The following is a 17,049-nucleotide window of genomic DNA, read 5'->3' as shown; positions in this document are numbered from 1 at the left end:
CCGGTTCAATTTGTCTTGTGTTGAGTATTGCAACAATGTTGAAATGGATGATTCGCCAACTTGATGTCCAAAATGTGCTTTTACATGGTTTTTGACTATATTAATTTATATGACTTGACCACCGGGGTTTATTAACACAACCCAAAGTTGTTCGTTAGCTTCACAAGTCATTATATGGGCTTCATCAAGCACCATAGGCTTGGTTTGATAGATTTAGCAATTTCTTGTTAGACTTTGGTTTTGTTTGCTATGCTTTTGATACATCACTGTTCATCGACTTGTGCAAATGGGAAGGTTTTGCTACTTTTTCTCTATGTAGAATTTTAACAGGGAATGACTCGCTCTTTCTTATGGATTTTGTTGCTCGTCATGGAGATCCCTTTGCAATAATAGATTTGAGCAATTTACATTATTTTCTTGGGGTTCAAGTATCCATGACCTCTTATGGAATTGTATTGTCACAAGAAAATATGCAAGGGATTTGTTGCACTGGGCCAAGTTAGAAGATGCCAAGCCTATGGCCACACGATGGTGGTTTGCTCTTCATTTCAAGTAGCACAACTACCTTTTCAGATGTTACTTTATTTCGAAGCCTAGTCAAAGGTCTTCAATATCTCACCTTGACAAGGCCAGACTTGTCATATGTTGTTAATTCTACGTGCCAAGTTATGCATGGCCCTTCACAAACTAATTATGTATTAATAAGCGTATACTTCGCTATGTTAAGGGGACTCTTCACTATGGTCTTTGTATTCATCAACATAGCTCTTTCCAATTATATAGTTTTTTCTGATGCCGATTGGGCCAACTGTCCCACTACCCATCATTCTACAATAGGATTTGTACCTTCTTAGCTAGGTAGCAATTGTATATCGTGGGGGCAAAGAAACAGCCAATCGTTTCTAGATCCAGCACTGAAGCCAAATATAGAGCTATGGCTACTACTACTACTGCTGAACTAACATGGCTAAGTTTCTTGCTTCGGGACATTGGGATATCTTAGATATCACCGGCCATTCTTTATTATGATAATATAAGTGGTTTACATATGACTATAATCCAGTTTTTCACGCCCGTACTAAACACATTGAGCTGAATATCACATTGTTAAGAAGAAGAAGCTGACACTCGGATATTTGGTGACTCGGTTTGTCTCTTTAAATCGTCAATTGACAGATATTTTTACCAAATCTCTACCTCGACAGGAGTTTCAGATTTTATGTTGCAAACTAGGCTTGTACCTCAGAAATGAGGGGATGTTGATATATAGTGACACGTGTTGTGCTTGACACGTGTTGTGCTTGTAGACATTTGTAATTACCATCAATACTGTAATAGTTGTAGTTGGAAATCAATGAAAAACACTACCTACACATTTTTCTAAGTCTTCACAGATCTATTGTAAGATTACTTTATATCGAGAACCATGTCCTATGCGCTTAGGCAAGCTCTAGATCGATTCAGATTTTGATGAAGATTTTCGATTTTCCATCAGGTTTTAGAGAAGGGTTTTGCATGAAAAATCTACATGCATTAGGAAAAGTCCAACTTTACGGAAAATGGTAACAGTAATTGCAGAGAATATAACATTAATATTAACTTCGTCAAGTCATAAATGTTCATCTTTTTATTTCTAAGTCAATATTGGTTGGGTAAATTGGTTGGTAAGTATTAGGGAATAATAGAGATTCTCTTCATATTATATATGTAATCCCACATGCCCATGACCATACTCCCTAATAGTCCCTAATGGTAAGGCACGTATAATCCCTTGTTTGCCTTGTCTTCGTCTTTATTATGTCATACGTGAATTAAGTTGTACTCCTTTTTATTAAATACTATAGGATCTCTGCTTGCGTACGCTTTCCAGAAATAGAGAATGCTCTCTTCAATTCACAAGGAACTGAAAAAAGAGAGAACGAATTCTCTCTTTAGTTCTCTATCGCCGCCGAATCGACCGAAAGATGATGACTTTGGTCGGGCACCAAGAGATCCAGATCCTTTATGTCCACCTATTGGGCCTATATATATATATACACACCCCACGAAGAAAGGATGTTAACTACAAGTGCAGCAGAAACTGCTTTGGTTCCAAACGGCTGATACGAGAGAGTAAGGCAATGGCGACTCAGCTTCATTAGAGATTGAGTGAAGCGGCGAAGGCAGGAGATATCCACGAGTTATATAACGTGCTCCAAGAAGATCCATACATTCTTGATGGCACTGATCATGATCAATACCCTTGGTATACACTCCATTACATGTTGCTGCTGTATGCGCTGGGCAAGCCTGTTTTGTGGAGGAGATCACAAACATGAAGCTTTCCTTCACAAGAAAGCTGGACAGAAGAGGGTATAGCCCCTTGCACTTGGCTGGGGCTAATGGGCACGTAGAGATAGCCAAGCAACTATATATTGAAGGTAGACTCTCAACTCCAAGGAAGGGAGAAGAGAACCCCACTTCTTGTGCAGCCATTGCTGGGAGCATTGGAGCTCTGGATGCATTAATATTCCAATGTCATAAATCTCTTCTGAAAATGACTATTCGGAAGGAGACATCTCTTCACTTGGCCGTGAAACATGGCCAATCGAAATCTGCTGAAGCCTTGCTGAGATGGATTGAAGAGCTTAAAATGAAGAGCCTTAGATTCGGAAGGAACACTCCATTGCACATTCCGACCTTCAGGCAACACCAGGTGATCCCCTATCTTCTCTCCTATCTTCTCTTCTAATTACGTACTTAGTCTTTTCAAAAAGGGTAATTTTCATCTGGACCCCTGCGGTTTGGTTCAAATCACTTTTAGTCCAATTTAAGTTTTCTTTTGCATATGGCTCCCTTGTGGTTTCAAGAAATGATTAAATAAGGACAAGCTTAACAGAATCTGTTAGTTTAATAATTTTTGTGACGAAAATACCCTTATCTATTTATATGTTTTAATTTTTTTAATAAATTTATTTCTTTTATTCAAAGAATAAATGTAAAATTTTCATTTTTTATGGTGAAAAGAATCTCTTAACACCACGAGATGAGAACCTCTGATATTTCCTCGCCATGCTGTCCGTCTTCTCCGTCGTCGGGCCTGCTCAGCCGGGAGAAAACTCACCGAGCACAAGGGCTCTGAAATGCAGTGGTGGTGTTAGTCTTCATGACACTCTATTTCTAAGTAGGATTGAGATTTATAAGAATAAATTAAAAAATGCAGCTCAGAAGTCACGATATCTAATGAAACAACCTTTAAAGTTTTCAAGCCCAGAACTCTGGAAGAAAGCAAGCAGAGATTCTATGTGATCAAATCCTCAGGACAGACACAACCCATCCAGGAATCGATCTGTGAGCTCGAAGCGGGATTCTGTGGCTATTTCCTTTACTATTTGCAATGTTTTTTAGCTTGCAATCTGTTGCTCTGTAGCCCCAATGCTCTCTGAAACCCTATATCCCTTGCTTTTGTTGTCGTGTTGAGTTGAGCTGTAATTCATGCAAGATATTTACTGTCACTTGGAATTTGCAGTGTCGATTTAAAATTTAATTTCCAAAATCAACACTTATCACGACAGCCAATAGACAGCCCTCATAAACTCTTATGTTCTGCAATTTGGCGGAAATCTTGAGGTCTCTCTCTATGAATTGGAGTGACAAGTCGTCATCGATTCAGAAATGATTCATAGACTTGACTTACAGGACCTGTGTAGCATAAATATTAGGCATGATAGCAGTTAGATGATGAATGTGAACAGCAAACAATTAGGACAAAAGCAAAAATTAGAAACCCAAAACGCATCCGTCTACTATAATAACAAGTAATGTAGATTCACTTAGCTTAGACCTACTTGGAGAAGATTAAGGAGAATGAGGTGCACCAACAGGGAGAAGGGGATTATTAGTGAAAGAGACATTGTTACCCAGGAAAGCTGAATTGGGAAACCTGTGAAGAGACATTGGGACATTTCCAGTCAGACTATTGTTCGCAAGGTTTAATTGTTGCAGACTGGGGAGATTTAGAGCAAGGATTTCACCAGAAAGCGAGTTATTTGCGAGATCTAGAGTAGTGAGCTGAGTCAAATTCGAAATAGAATCAGGTATACTGCCGTTGAAGGTGTTGTGGGAGAGATTAAGGATGGTAAGATTTTTCCAAGCTGAGAAATCTGAGGGCAAAGGACCCAAGAAATGGTTGAATTGAAGATACAGGAATGATAGCTTTGTGAGGTTGTAGAAATCTGGAGAGAAGGGGCCAGAGAATGCGTTGGATCTGAAGCTTAAGGTTTGAAGCGCCGTACGGCGACTGAGAGTGCTAGGCGGAATCTGACTTTGAAATCCAACTCCAGGCAATCAAAGAGATACAAATCTGCCCTTGTGTTATTGAAGCAGGGGCTGCTCCTGCAACAACTCGGTGAGTTTTCTCCCGGCTAAGCAATTGCGAGTTCTTTGCCGATGACGGTGAAAACTGAGATACCGGCAAGGAAATACCAGAGGTCTCATTTCATGGTGTTAAGAGATTATTTTCTAATGAGATTTTTACATATATTCTTTGAATAAAAGAAATAAACTTATTAAAAAGGAAGAAAAAAGAAGAAGGGTATTTTTGTCATAAAAATTATTAAACTAACAGATTCTGTTAAGCTTGTCCTTATTTAATATTTTTTGAAACCACAGGAGAGCCATATGCAAAATAAAACTTAAATTGGACTAAAAGTGACTTGGAAACCTCAGGGGGTCCAGATGAAAATTACCCTTTCAAAAATACAGATGGGCTTCTATGAGCGGAAACCGGATTCAATAGTGGGGGGAGGGGCGCAAAATGCTTTTTTGCCACACATATTGTGTGGCCCATATATATTTGACAAAAATAGGTAAATTATTAATAATGATATTTTTTTCACAAGGTAAATTAAAGCATCAGTTAAAAAAAAAAAATACACGTGACTTTAACCCTAAAAAATTTGCAAACAAAAAAAAATTTTAGGTAAGAAATGCAAACCAATGGTAGTTAGTTATCTTACAATGGTAGACATTTTATTTACAATATAAAATCAAATAATAAAAATTGCAAAAGAAATACAAAAACAAATAATATAAAATCAAATAAAGAATAGCATAAAAATAAGTAAAAGAGAAAAAATAAATAAATTGAAAAAGAGAAAGAGAACCTAATTGTGCAGAAGATTTTTTTTCAAATTTTCCTTAATCCGCACTTATAGAATAAATAAAAAGAAAGAAATCAAAGAGAATAAATAAGAAGAAAAGAGGAGAGAGAAAATAGGAGATATGAGAGAATAAATAGGGTAAAATTTTGTTTTCAAATGGGGGGATATTTCACATGTGAGAAGAGAAAAAAGCTGAAAAAATGAAAGAAATTAACATAAAAAAACTAAGAAAATAATAAAAAAATTTAAAAATCCAGGGGGCCATGGCCCCCTGGCCCCTTAATGGGTCCGCCCCTGTGTGGGGTTCAATTTAATGTATAGCCACAAGATTGGACCAGTCTAGAATGAGATAAGTTAAATGACTTGACTAAACTAGTTTCATGAGCTTCAGCGCTTTTGGCGCACTAATGAAATACCTCACATTTGGTATTAGAGTTTTTCCTCCAAATCCGAAGGACTCCCTAACTAAAAAAGAAGGGTTTAATGGGGGTAGAGTGCAGCTACTGGTGAAAGTTACGGAGCTACCTACTTGATAGGGCTTGATCAGTTTGGTTTATATGTACACTAAATTGGGCTAGCCTAGTATGAAATAGGATCGTTCCATCAACCTCGAAGCTTTAGGCGCATTGATCAAATACCTAACATTGCATGCATGCACTAACACATTCTCTCTCTCTTCAAATTGTGAAGATGCTATGCAGTGACTATACGTTCAGAAAGGCTGTGAAAGTGCATGCCAGAAACAATGATGGTTTGACCGCCTTAGAATTGGACGAATCAGTGAGGCACCCAGATGAAGCAGCTGACGTTCAGAATATATCAGAAATCCTCCTCAAAGCAGAATCTGTGGGAAGTTCCGATCTGAAGATGAACAAGCTTTTTCCTTGCACACCAACCTACCAACCAGGGACTAGCCATCCTTCGTTGTCGAAAGATCGTCTACTACTTCGATTTCAGGGTCGATGCAGATACCTCACTTGAGGTCCGTAACACACTTTTGGTAATTCTTGTTCTCATTGCAGCTGCCACTTTCCAGATCGAAATGAACCCACCAGGTGGTAACTAGCTAGCAGGATGATGGACACGGTCACATTGCTGGAGCTAGATCCAATTTGGAAGGATGAGGACCAAGTTGGTTACTTCATTTTCACGGCGATCAACTGTTCTGGGTTCCTTATGTCGTCAGTGATGATCCTTAGACTGGTGGAAGGATATTCTTATAATGGTCCGGTCCAAATAGCCCAATCATTCCTAGTTTATACTTATGTTTTGACAAATCCTTGGCCATCTATCAATTCTAGAAACAACCCCATATTTACATCCGGGCCAGCTTTCGCACATCTTGATTACATCCTCAGAGGGATCTTTGTTGTTTGCAAGAGTCGAACCCATGACCTCTCCACTGAAAAGTATGGGTCTTACTACTCTACCAACCCTGCATTGACTTGTGTGAACTCTTTACGACTTTACCAAGACAAAAATATAACTGTTGGTCGATTATAGAAGTACGGAAACTTTGATCAAGAAATGTAGTTGTTTGTATTCCAATCCATGAGGGCAAATAGAGAATTGAGAAACAATTTAATCCAAAAGCTAGCAGAAATGCTTCTAAGGTTGCTTTGAATCCTTGAGGCAAAACAGGACTATTCTTCTAGTCCCATATGCATCTGTCTCGTGCATATGTAGAGGATGATTTTGCCAAGGAGGTTGGAGGAGGTGGAGACAATGTTGTTTTAGTCTGGTGTCATCTGCTGTTTAAAACAAAATTCGCAGTAGAAGCTTGGCTTCCTTACATTCAGTATGAAGAAATGGAACCCAAAAACAATTAAAGATTTTGAAAAAGTAGAATGACCTAATGATGCTGACCAAAAATCAGAGTGTGTAATGATATGGGGGTCACCTTGGAAGTTAAATTGAGTGAGGTAATCGTATGGTAGAAGACTAGATGAGCAAACACAACATCCTGAGAAAGATAACCCCAAGGGGTGGCTCATATAAGGGAAGAAGTGCTTTCTGTCGGGGGAGATGATTCGAATTCTTATCAAATGCATTCTAAAAATGTAAGGATCAGACTTAAAATAAACTTAAGATAGACAATGAGTAAATACATCAATGACTTAAGTCTTATATTTAGTATGACTTTAAATAGAGTTGATTGGACGATAAGGATCATGCTACCATCTATTTGGAATAAAGCTGAGAAACGTTCCTAATAGTTATTGTTGTATGAAACGAGAATTGACCACGATTTGAGTTTTCATCGACTTCAAGATAAATTTTTTATCGCAGCATGGGCTCTTGCTTTAGATACTGAGGAATTCTATATTCCAACTTTATAAAAAGTGGTAACAGCTGTTGCATAGATCAACACACCATTAAAATTAACATTGTATAATCATAATTGTTCATCTTTTTTATTGTAAAACAACTTTGGTTAGCTGATTCGGTTGGTGAGACTCATACGAACTATGCTTGAATACCTTGCTTCCACTGTCTTTATCCTCATGGCCATGTGTAGATTAACTATCGATTTTGTAGTTTAAGGACCACATATATTTGTCTTATAGACTTCTTTAATGGAATGCTCTCTTTAGTATTCAATTACCAAGATCTAATGACTTCGGTCTTGTGCCAAGATTTATGCTTAGCTTCCTCGAGCGGCTACAGGCTACAGCCCCACCCATTACGCCTTAATTTATATTTGATGAGCTCTTCCCTGACTCGCAACCATGAAGGAGATCTAACGTTAGAGAAGAAGAAACAGCTTTCGAGTCCAACAGACACAGGAGAGTAAGACAATGGCAACCCTGCTTCATCAGAGATTGAGCGACGCGGCAAAGGCAGGAGTTATTGAGGAGTTGTACAATTCGCTTCAAGAAGATTCTTATATTCTTGACGGCATTGATCTCAAATGTGGATTAATTTGCTAATCCTTCTTATTTTCTATTTTTTTCGTCCAAACTTTCTATTTTAAATAGTATAGGATCCTTGCTTCAGGCTTTCCAGGAATAGAATGCTCTCTTCAAAAAGAGAGAGGGAGAAAACGAATTCTCTCTCTTTTGTTCTCCGTTACCAAAAGATGATGACTAATTTGGTCTGGCATCGAGAGATCTCCAGATCCTTTATGTCCACCTATTAGGCCTATATATATACACTACGAAACGATGTTAATTAGCTACAAGTGAAGCAGGAACGACTGATACGAGAGTAAGAGGCAATGGCGACTCTGACTCAGCTTCATCAGAGATTGAGTGAAGCGGCAAAGGCAGGAGATATCGACGAGTTATATAACGTGCTCCAAGAAGATCCATACATTCTTGATGGCATTGATCAGATCCCCTTCGCATACACTCCATTACATGTTGCCGTATGCGCCGGGCAAGCATGTTTCGTGCAAGAGATCACAAATCTGAAGCTTTCCTTTGCAAGAAAGCTGGACCCAAGTGGGTATAGCCCTTTACACTTAGCTGCGGCTAATGGGCACGTAGAGATAGTGAAGCAGCTCTTGAAGGTGGACTCTTGTCTGAGTGTACTCAGAGGAAGGGAGAAGAGAACTCCACTTCATTGTGCAGCCATGGCAGGGAGCATTGGAGCTGTGGATGCCTTATTAATCTTCCAATGTCATAAATCTCTTCTCAAAAAGACTATTCGGAAGGAGACAGCTCTTCACTTGGCCGTGAAACATGACCAATTGGAAACTGTTGACGCCTTGCTGAGATGGATTGGAGAGCTTAACATGAAGAGCCTTCTAATCCTTAAAGATTTGGAAGCGAACACTCCATTGGACCTTGCGACCTCTAGGCAAGATCAGGTGATCCCCTAACTTCTCTTCCCTACATGCCTACGTACTACGTACTGTTTTTGAGAAAATAGAGGTGGGCTTGCATGATATGTGTAGAACTTTAAAACTTTTGGCACACTGATAAGTACTTAAATTGAATGCTTCACACTCTCGTTCAGAATATATCAGAAATCCTCCGCAAAGCAGAATCCATGGGAGGTTTAAATCTGAAGATCAACAACCCTTTTCGTCACACACCGACCACACAACCAGCACTAGCCATCCACCGTCGTCAAAAGATCTTTCGCTACTTCAATTTCAGGGTCAATGCAGATACCTCAATTGAAGTCCGTAACACACTTTTGGTGATTCTTGTTCTCATTGCAGCAGCCACTTTCCAGATCGGAATCACCCCACCAGGTGGTAACTGGCAAGATAATGATGAGGGTCACATTGCTGGAGATCCAATTTGGAAGGATCAAGACCGAGTTGGTTACTACATTTTCACGGCGATTAACTGTTCTGGGTTCCTCTTGTCGTCGGTAATGATCTTTAGACTGGTGGAAGGATATCCTTATAGTGGTCCGGTCCAACTAGCCCAATCCTTCCTGGTTTATACTTATGTTTTGTCAAATCCTTGGCTCTCTATTAACAGTGAAGTTGGCAACTACTTTATCTTCGGATTTGTGGTTCCCATAGGGGTGGTGGCTCTGCATTGGATTCACATGAAGCCAAAGAACTTATTCTAGAAGCATTCTCCCGTGGAACATAGATGGCTTGAAGCTAAATTGATGAACCAGACCAAACCGGTCTTCATGTTTAAGCTCTCTCGATCATTTGTAATTCGCTAGTACCAGATTACGAACGAATCCTACTTTATATATTATTAAGAAGTACAATGATGAGGTCATTATTATTGATGATAACTGTAACTTTAATAGAACAGCTTATGCAAGGAAGAGAGCAAGCTATTGAAATTATGGACCCTGTTGCATGCCGATGCTATCATCTCCTTCTTTCTTGTATGAAATCCTTACACAGATAAGAATAAAATTGTTGGTTGATTATACAAGTACGGAAACTTAGATCGAGAAATGTAGTTATTTGTTTGTATTCCAATTCATGAGGGCAAATAGAGAATTGAGGAACAAGCAGTGGCGGACCCAGGATGCAATAGTGGGGGGGGCGAAGAATGAAAGCCAATAACCTTCCTATTTGGGGTCCCACCGCTAAATTATTTTATTAAATTAAAGAATAGACCCACATATATTTTGTGGGGCCACACATATTTGAAAAAAAATGATAAATTATTAATAATGATATTTTTTTTTGACAAAATATAGGTAAAATTAAAGCAACAATATAAAAAATATATACACATGACTTCAACCCTAAAAAGTTAAATGCAAACCAAAAATTTTTTTAGGTAAGAAATGCAAATCAATGGTAGAATCTTTAGTTTCCAGATTTACTTTAGAAAACCATATCCTGGTCAGCCATCTATCCGTAATTGCAACCTTCCAGATGACTTGACTGTTCCCTTCCATGGTCTGCATCAGCCCTGAACCTCTCTAGGGGGGGCATTTTGATTCACCCAACCTGACAAAGAAAAACAAATGCTGGGATTGGTGGTGAGGCACATACGCCATTCTTGAGTCTCTTGCTCTGAGTCACTTTCTTACCCGTCTTTAACTGAAAAAGAACCTTGGACAAGTATCGAGGCTCCATGTTGACCAAGTGATAATTGAAATGTCACAGGGTATTTTCATGAGGAGGCCTTCCAGCAGAGAAGATTTTGTACGAAGGAAAGATGCTCTAGGTGACAAGAAGTAGTGATAAGTATCTAAAATCGAATGTTGTAAAATTTTTGAATGCTGCCGTGCACAGGTTCCTACATGTTTGCTCTCTCTATTTTTCCCCCTGTTTTCTTTTTATTTTTTTAGTATATATAATGAGGTTCATTGCATTCTGTTGATGCATACTTTGACTACATCTTTTAAGGAGTCTTGGCTGCTGCGCTACAGATCTCACCGGAAGGGCGCTTTTCCTTTGCTTGCGGAAGTGACCCTGCTTGCTATTCTATCACCCCTCGCCCGACCTTTACTTGATAGGGCTCCTTCACCAGGATCAATAGCCGTGATAGATAGGGGCATGACTTGCTTGCTTGGCGCTTTAACTCGGTTTCTAACCGCTTGCTTTATTTGAACAAGAAAGAGCTTTTGTTTAACATATAATTTAATATATGATAGGGAACAGCCTTACACCCAAGGAGATATAAATTCTTGACTTCATATTATGAGACGTAGATCTTTTGTTAACTGAGACAATCCCTAACGTTTTCGCTTGTTCATTTCTCTAGTTCTCGTAATGGAATGTCAAGTTTGGATTTCCATAACTGAAAATTGACAACCATGAATCATAAAAAACTGAATGATGACTTAGGTAGCATGGTAAGATTTACACGCACTTTTTAGTAGTAGCCATGGCTTTACCTTTTATTAATGCTCAAAGGTGGGTTTTGCTCTTTAGTGTGTGGTGAAGAAGTGTGAAGGGAGCATAATAACGAGCAGATGATCCTTATTCTATTCAAACTATGTTGTAATCAAATGCAAAATTCATCTTTCTATTTGATTCCTAAATCATGTTCTTATGGATTTTTTTTTGGGTAATAAAAGCATAAATAAATTTAATTAAAGACAGTGTTAAAGAAAGTTAAGAGTTGCACTTTCTTTGTACTGTGTCATGTTGGGGATTTAAAGTTATGAAGCCAAGCTCCACAAGTGTCCATCAAAATAGAAACCAAAACCAATATTACTATCTAAGGTCCATGTTCTATGTGGCTTTGGTAGATGTTGGAGTACTCCCTCCTGGTTGTTCCAAATCTCGTGAATATCAATGTGATTTGCTTTAGCTTGTTCGAGTTTGTTGCTTATCGCCATTAGACAAGCCTTCATTCCAATTTTTTATGTTGGGGAATAACTAAATCTTGCTAATATACTAACAAAAAATATTATATCTAATCATGTATTATTAGTAATATATGTTGGTGTTCCAATTATATTTAGATATGATATTTCAAAACCAAGAAGTTATTTATTGTTTTCATTGGGTTAAAATAATATTAAGCATATATTTGATACCTTCAATGTACTATTCACATGGAATTATTTTATTCAAATGAATGTGGAATCAACTTATTTGTTATGTATGTGCAAGATATTTATTTAATTCATTGAAAATGAGATTTCAAATAAGTTATTTATTCATAAATGAAAATATAATTTGTTAGATTTATTTACTGAAACATTGCCTACTTTAAATTTTGAGAAGTTAGTATATAAGATTCGGATATTCAAATTTAAAGATATACAATAATGTTATCATTAAGGAAAGTAAAATTCATATTGCACTTTTATGTGCAAAAATCATATACTGTATTTTTTGTTAAACTCTAATATTTTTACTATAAATATGTAATACAATGTTTTTAAGAAAAGAGAAAAAAAAAAAAAAAAAAAAAAAAAAAAAAAAAAATATAAAGATATATATATATATATATAAAATATATATATATAAAAAAACGAAAAAGAATAATCACAGAATCAGAAAAGCTCCATTACCATTCGTTGCTCCGGCGAGCGGTCAACAATCCTCCACCGTTTATCCGTGGGATTCAGTAGATCAAAATCTACAAGTCAAAGTATAAAGTATAGCAAAAGCAAAGTTGTTTTAGTGGTTGAAATCAACACCGAGGTTGTGGGTTCAAATCTAGCTGAGGCATATTAATATTCCATAATAAAGCCCCTTTGAACATTAAAATATATATAAAGTATAACACCATAATCCCTAATAAAACGGTCCGATTCAAAGGTTCAATCGGTTGGTTGGTCTCATATGGTTCAAATTAGGGGAGTCAACGGTGTAGTTTCGGGTGATCTCGGGCTGAAAAACACCTAGCCCAAACACGGCTTATTAGCAAAATAATGGTTTTGGGCCGGTTTCGGTTTGATGAGGTTTGGGTTCGGGCTAACTAACAGTTTAGGCTAACGATTTAGATTTGGGTTTGACTAACGGTTTATGACGTGTAAGAAAAAAGAACAATAAGAAACAATTGAGTATCCTACAATAAAAGCGAAAATTATATGGAAAGTAAAGTTGTTACTGGTCAATTTCCATTAAAAAAACTCACACATTCTATAGAAATCAAAAACCTAGAGATTAAGTTGTAAAATGACTATTTGATATTTGAGTTCATGCTTTATTTTTTTAATTGTTTATACCAACTACCTAATGATTCAAATATTATTTTATGTAAAATTATAAAACGGGTTGTAAAACGGGTTATAACGGGTTGCGGTTCGGTTTCGGATTGGTACGGGCTTCACAACCCTCAACCCAATTACGGCCCATTAAAGTTTGGTTCGGGCCGGTGCGGTTCGATTTTAACAGTTCGGGCTACGGTTTTACCCTAGATGAATGGAGGAGAAGTATCGTCGTTCTAGATTATAAATATATTTGTGATATTAAAAGTTGTAATGATAATAATAATAATCCTAGAGCTATTAAAATCCACCCAAGAATAATGAGACATGTTATAGAAACTTACATATACAAGAAACTATTGTTATGATTTTTTTTTTTGGTGAAGAGCTTAAAACTATTGTTATGAAGAGTTCATCTGATGTCCTTAAAAAAAAAGATCCGAATAAAAAAAATATCTATGTTTTTTTATGTTGATGAAAAATTTTGGAGATCTCAACAAGGATCCCTTTATCAAAACCCAAATATATATAACAAGCTACTATTACGAAGAAGTGATTTGATAATTATACAAAAAATTCTGAATCCAAAAATATCAATCTTTGAGATTAATGCAAAATTTTGAAGATCTCAACAAGATCCTCACATTGTCTTTGTTGGCTCGGCTTATGACTATGTGTCTGTTGAGAATTAATATTGCAAGTAAGTACTAAAGAAGAGAAGTGAGGTGTAAATTCAAAATAACAACAACCATTGCCTTATTTCAAGATGGAATGGCATGTCTTTATCTCATGTGAATGGACCAAAAGAATTTGAGCTACAGGAGCGAGTAGACTAAGAACGGAACACTTGACCCAATGCTCAATTCTTCACCTTTGCAGTAGTAGTCTTCTAGCTAGCACATGGCTAGACAAGAGAATGAAATACTGGTTTTTCTTAAATTTTATAATACATTGCTATTTTATTTGGAAAGAAAAAAATAAGGTTATTTTCAAAAAACAAAAACCCACCCCCTATAATATAGTGAGCAATGTCAATAGATGAATAACTAAACTTAAACTGTAGCCTTCTAACCCCATTGTTGCAGGGCTGAGAACTTGCAAAAGAATCTTCTTATGGCATGCCCAATACAAAACTGTGATCTTATGACATATAGTCATATACAAAAACCATCCACTTACCCACTTTATTATGTGCAGGGGTATCTAACAAATTACTGAACAACGTAGGATGATGTTTGGGGATTGTAGAAAATGGAAGCTTTCATTATCTGACCACAGGAAAAATAGAAGGCAACAAGAGCATGGAGGAATTACTAGGGGCAATTCAAATGGGAAATCTATGGGTACTATGCCATACGAAATTTGGTGCAACTTGGAAACGGTTTTTGACTTGCTATCCAAACCATGTCAAAAGGTTTGACCGACGGTTTTGACAACACAGTTGATTAGTATTTTGACAAACTATGTTGAAGCAGCGTTTTGTAGCTTCAAATCCCTTTCACTTCTCTCTAATTTTACTAATTTAGCATTGTTTTTATTTGTGAGAAGAACTGTATCTCATATAACTCTCTTTAATAATATATTTTTAATTTTTCCTTGTTAAAAAAAAAAAAAAAAAAAAAGGGAAAACTCAATGGGGCCAACTAGATAAATCCTTAAAAGGTGGGGTGGGAAAAAAGGGATGGGAAAATTTTTGAAAAAGAGTGTAAATTTCTTATTTTTCTCTTGAATCAAGGAAACTTGTCTGTGATGTGGCAACTCAACTTTCCCACCCCGAGCCATTTTAAAACCCCACATATTTGGTGGGACTTTGTAAGAAAGTTGGGAAAAGTAAAAAGTAAGGCCCACCACTATCACTTATCCACAAAACCTTCCTTTCATTTTTTTTTTCCCCACCCCACCTTTGCAAACAAATGCAGCCTAAGGGTTAAACACAGGGGCGGAACCAGGATTCAATATTGGGGGGGGGGGAAGAATGGAAGTCCAGATTGGGAAAGCACCAATGGTTTTTCGCTACACATATTTTATGGGTCCTTAAGACCTATTGAGGGTCCCACGTATGAATTATTTTATTATATTAAAGAATAAACTCACATATATTTTGTGGGGCCCACACATATTTGATAAAAATAGGTAAATTATTGATAATGATAGTTTTTTTCAACAAGATGTAGATAAATTAAAGCATCGGTACAACAACAACAACAACAACAACAACAACCAAAAAAAAAAAAAAAAAAAAAAAAAAAAAAAAAAAAAAAAAAAAAACATATGCCTTCAACCCTAAAATGTTAGATGCAAACCAAAAAAAAATTTTAAGGTAAGAAATGCAACCAATGGTACTTAGTTACCTTACTAACTATAGACATTTTATTTATAATATAAAATCAAATAGCAAAAATTGTAGAAAAAATAAAGAAACAAAGAATATAAAATCAAAAAAAAAAAAAAAAAAAAAGAAACAATAAATAAATTGATAAATAAAAGGAGAACCTAATTATGGGTAAGATTTTTTTCCCAAATTTTCTTTAACCCACTCTTATAAAAAGGGAAGAATAAATAGGAAGAAAGAAACATAAGAAAATAAATAGGAAAAAAAGAGGAGAGAGGAGATATGAGAGAATATAGGAATTGAGGAGTTAATTTCTAATTATAAATGACATTTTGAATATCTAATAAGAATTTTTTTTTCAAAAATTTCTTTTAGTCCACTTTTATAGAAAGAGATGAGAATAAATAGGAAGAAAATATGTGAGAGATAAGTGGGGAGAATAAATAGGAATTGAGGAGTTATTTTTTAATTAGAGATGACTTTTATACCCATTATTTTACATTTAAAGTTGTTCTCAATATTTGGGGGGGGGGCAAATAGTGACATTTCACATGTGACAAGAGAAAAAAGTGGAAAAATAAAGAAGATTAATATAAAAAATCCAAAATTTAAGGGAATTAATCAAAATTTTGAAAAATCCGGGTGAGGGGGGCCAGCCCCCCCCCCCTCAGCCCCTTAGTAGGTCCGCCCCTGGTTAAACAGAAGAGAAAAGATAAGTTTGGCCCAAAAAATAAAAAAATAAAAAAAATATTAATAATAAAAAGGTAAGAGTTGTTAAATTTAAGAAAAATACATAATTAGCTACTTTAGGTTTTTCTTTATAAATATTGCCACTTAATAAATTAGTATTTACCTAAACAAAATGTTTCAATAAACAAAACTAGTTAAAATCCACTTTGGGTTTTCAAAACTAACCAACACGGTTGCTTTTCCTCATCTTTGGATATTTTTACCCCAAAAAGTAACCACGCCATCACATAAGGCAACCATGAAAATAATGAAAAAAAAATAAAAAATAAAGTAGGTGAGGTATCTTGAGTTGGGGTTATAGCAAGAAGATGCGGGTTTTCCAAACATAATGGTATAATTAGTTGTAGGGGTAAAAAAGTCCAAAGAAAAGTAAAAATCACTATTTTAATTAGTTTTGTAAACCCAAAGCTATTTTTAGTTAGTTTTGTTAATTGAAACATTGAGTGACTATTTTTGTAAGACGAGAAAAAAGCTAAAAGTAGTTAGCCACGTAATTTTTCCTAAATTTTAAGCACATACAACTATACGAGGATAAGTAGGAGATTAGGAGACATGGTCAAAGTAGCATTCAATGAACATTTTATTTACAGAGGATCTTCTATATCATCTTCATTGTTAATGGTAGAGCCCAAGTATTTCGGAATTGAGGTTCACTTGAGCCAATTTTCGCACACATTGACTACATCCTTAGAGAGTTAATTGTTACATATAATTTAAATATAAGGTGAGAATTCAAACTCTTGATCTCCTACTTGGAGGAGTTGGTCTTTTTCCATCTGAGCG

General features: G+C 36.2%; 2 pseudogenes; both read left to right on the top strand.

Moving 5' to 3' along the window:
• The first annotated feature begins 2,120 nt into the window (after positions 1 to 2,120).
• LOC149014246 (uncharacterized) lies at positions 2,121 to 6,694 on the top strand (annotated as a pseudogene).
• A 1,664-nt stretch (positions 6,695 to 8,358) lies between these two features.
• On the top strand, positions 8,359 to 9,671 carry LOC149014245 (uncharacterized; annotated as a pseudogene).
• Positions 9,672 to 17,049: the final 7,378 nt, after the last annotated feature.

This window comes from Hakea prostrata, chromosome 5 (genome assembly GCF_041222555.1).
Source record: "Hakea prostrata isolate BN-2017 chromosome 5, UWA_Hpros_2, whole genome shotgun sequence".
In the NCBI taxonomy this organism is placed as follows: domain Eukaryota; kingdom Viridiplantae; phylum Streptophyta; class Magnoliopsida; order Proteales; family Proteaceae; genus Hakea; species Hakea prostrata.
Note: the sequence above shows the minus strand (reverse complement) of the source record. Positions and strands in the feature narration are given on the sequence as shown.